Here is a 3,922-nt window from a genome sequence, read left to right as displayed (position 1 = left end):
TTTTGAAATTTATTTTCCATGAATCCAACATATTAGCAAATATAAATCCCCACTGAGGATAGGCTCACTGGCCTATAGGTAAGGTGGTCTCTAAGGTAGCCATCCCCAGATACAGTTAATCCTGAGGATTTACTGTGCCACACGTTTTTAAATGAAAACATTTAAAAGCTTAGTATTATATGCAATAAAGGTTTTAGACTGCCCTACACATAATTGTAGGCCCAGTTTAATATGAAACTCTCTCTTTCAGTTAAGGGGTCCTTGGCCTAAAAAGCGTTAAACTGTACAATGACAAATTCAAGTATCTACAAAACAGTTCTTGTGGTGTACAGATGGAATGGGGTTTGTAAAGCCATGGCCATTTCTAGCACTTAAGGAAATTGGTACGCATTGCTCCCGGGTCACATCTAAATGGTCATGCCCAGGGATCAACCCTGGTTGACTGGCTTGGTTTGAATGGTCATAAAAAGGGTTGAACACTGGTCAGAAAACCCTAGTCCAACACTGGTCGTTGGTGTGAAGTATGTATGTGTGTTCAAACACATGCCGTTGTAGCTGTAAACAGGGACATCGTTGGCCAACTGCCAACAACTATGACAAACCAGTTTTAAAGAAAGTTAATTGAAAAATCTCTCTCTCTCTCATAAAGACCCAATCATGACACTTGTACAACAAATATTTTTTATTTTGAAATTGTCATCCTGAGCAATTCATACAGCCCTTTAACGTGGAAATGTTACAATTGTCAAGTTAGTAAAAAATATGATAATCTCTCTTTACTTATAAAATGTCTGTTAAAAACTTCAAACGCAGTGTTATAGTTTAACTTTGCTATATATATATTTAATATTATATATAAAGCAGCCAACAAACATGACGGCGGCGTGGCTGTAGTGTAAAGTGGAATCTGCTAAATGCTAAATCGAGCAGGTTGTCACCTCTTTTTGATGAAAACATTAACACTCCAGGATAAATTATTTTACCGTGATAAGTTTACATATTCATAAGCCAATTTATTTTTATATCTTTAAGGGCCTGCAGCAGCCAATAAGCTGTGCTGAATGACTACACTGGTGGTTTTGTATGTTTTAGCTCATTTAGCCTATATTTTAGATAACTGTATAATAGGAAAACATTTTTATTATTATTATTACATAAAACAGGGCGTCATAAGGAGAATTCAAATTGTCACTTAGGTAAGACTAAGGTCAAGAAGAAAACAAGCTGTTTTCATGTGACAGCTACACCTTTGTCATCTACAAGCAGTTCTGCCTGTCAGTTTGTTACAATAGATGTTGCTTTTAAAGGGGGGCTTTACAGTTCTGGCCATTTCTTCACTGTTTTCTCACTTTTTGCTCGCAGGTTTCTCTATAGAGCTCCACCTACAGCTTGGGAATAGATATTTGGCAGCTCCTATGTTTACTTGTGTCTGACTTCTCGCTCGGTCAGTCGGCCGTTTCCTCTTTCTCTGTTCCTCCGACAATGCTTTCCTAGCTTTCTGCTTCTTTTTTGCCGGCTCAGCCATGACGATAGTGTGAAAAACTCCATCAATACCTTGCTCCTTGTTCCTGAATGGGTGTATGTGTGCAGTGCCGTGAAGCATTCGTTGCATCGCGAGACCTGATATCAAGCGATACTTCCTGACGCTGAGGTCAGCGGCTCGCTGCCCGAAAGTTGCAAAGGTGGTTTTTCAGCTCACAGGCGCTAGGGGGGAGCGAGACGACCACCATTCAACTCGAAAAAAGTCATATAACCATTCCAATGACTCCGAAGCTGTTCAGTTAAGGTAAATGAAGCTAAAAACTGCATAGTTCCCCTTTAAGAGAAAGTGTGCCCAAACATTTGCAACTTCAAGTAGTTTTTTTTTCTGAAAGTGTCCTCACATTTTTAAATTGAGATGCTTCCTAAGGATACAATAAGAAATCTTAAACAGGCTCCCCTCAAGCAGCAAACACTGAACCCTAATCCCACAATCAGTTAATTAACGCTTAACTCAGTGTTGTGAGTGTTGTTGTAGAGTTTGTGTTAATGGACATACGCTGTCGGGTTCTGCTGGGTTAGATTCTGGCGCTGGATTTGGCAGCTTTCAAGAAATATACTATACTACAATTCTACATGCTATCATTTTTCTACAAGTAATCACACAGAAAACCAAAGCCCTTCTTAAAAGTCAAATTAGTTATGAAATAAGTTAAATATGACAGAGTTAAAGTGCTCCAAGTCAAAAAAAATTACAAATGCTGTTAGTAATATTACCTTTTTTCTGTGTCTACTAATGTGCACGTAAGTAATCAACGACCAAGTAATCAAAGTTTCAACTTCAAGTATCTCAAACATACTGTAAATCATCATCAATCAAAATGAGGTTTTGTGAAACACACCAGTAACACCACCAACCAGTGAAAATAAAATCAAGTACTGACACTTTGTTGTCTGTTTGTTTGAAATAAGCTGCTGAGATCTCAACACACCGTACAAACTCTGGTGAGCTCTACAGCGCTGCTCTCTTCTCCAACTCCCCATCCCTCCCTTCATTTATCCACGGAGAGCCCTTTTAATTCACCGCTCTATTTCCACACAAAAGTCCATAAGGCTAGGAATGTGACACTTGTGCAATCAGTTGCTCAACAGTCCTCTTAACACCAAACCAATAAGTCTTAGATTTAAGACAATAGAGAAATCACAGTATTGTGTTAACAGCACAACTTTGGGCCACTGGGTTCTGTAAGGTAGTTGCAGTTTTATTCTTGCTAATGTAAGTGCATAAAACACACAAACCAACAATGCTAACGTTGCTTTGTGGTGGTCGTGAGGAAGCCCAGTGTGTCTCATTCACAGTTTAAGTTTAGTACCAAAGGCCAGATAGGGCCGACGCGTGTAGGCAGATGGGATCCGAGGGTCTTGTTCTTAGCAGACATAGTTGGTTGTTATAACAAAGTTCTGTGTTTGCCGGGGATGGTGAGTTAATGTGCCGGCGAGAAGTTTGAGTAACGCACCCGAGTTTTAATACATATCTAGTCTATATCCACGATGTTCCACTTCCGGGATTGCTCTCGCCCTGACGGAAATTCCGCCGGATGTCACGCTTTTCGGATGTCTGTTTTCGGATGTCCAGTTACCTTCTGCTTTCTTTGTGTTGTAATTATAGGGACTATGGTTAACTGCTCCTCAGATCTCTGCAGGGTAAATCCAGACAGCTAGCTAGACTATCTGTCCAATCTGAGTTTTCTGTTGCACGACTAAAACAGCCTTTGAGCGTTCACGTTCCACCAAAACAAGTTCCTTCCCGAGGCTATTTTGCAAAGGCGCTGTTGCTCTGTTCGGCGCTTAGCGCCGCCCAAGACGATTGCGATAGGTTTAAAGAAATGGCAATAAACCAGAGCACGTTTTTCTCCCATCCCGGATTGCTGCGTGGACTAGCCAGACCCTCCTCCGCAGCACTGTGGAGGGGGGTCTGGCAATGTGAGGCTAATACCTATCCGATGCCAAACACTGCACAGTGGATTGATATGATCCTTTGAGAAAACTCTGAAATGGTATCACATCGCCTGCCATTTATTTCTCTGTCGGAACAATCACGCAGTCTTTGTTATAAAGTATCTACCAGGCATGTAGCCTGTACTTGGTTGGCAGATGCCTTGCCAGACGACGCTGCATTGAGGCAGTTGTCTTTTGCTTGACAACTGTGTTTTGTTGTTGTTACGGTATGTTTCTCCGCTGTGTCAATGCAGTGGTCTTTTCATGCAGTACTAATATTGATTATGAAACGACATTAATGAGCATGTTCACTCTGATGTAGTGCGGAAATAAATCAGACTGTGACACCTGTCTGTCTCTACTGTTGTCAAAGTTGCCTTTCATCCTTGCCATGTACTGTAACAATGTAAATTTGACAAAGTAAGCAGACACAAAGCTCACTGGG

Source organism: Sander lucioperca, chromosome 8, assembly GCF_008315115.2.
Source record: "Sander lucioperca isolate FBNREF2018 chromosome 8, SLUC_FBN_1.2, whole genome shotgun sequence".
Taxonomy (NCBI): domain Eukaryota; kingdom Metazoa; phylum Chordata; class Actinopteri; order Perciformes; family Percidae; genus Sander; species Sander lucioperca.
Note: the sequence above shows the minus strand (reverse complement) of the source record.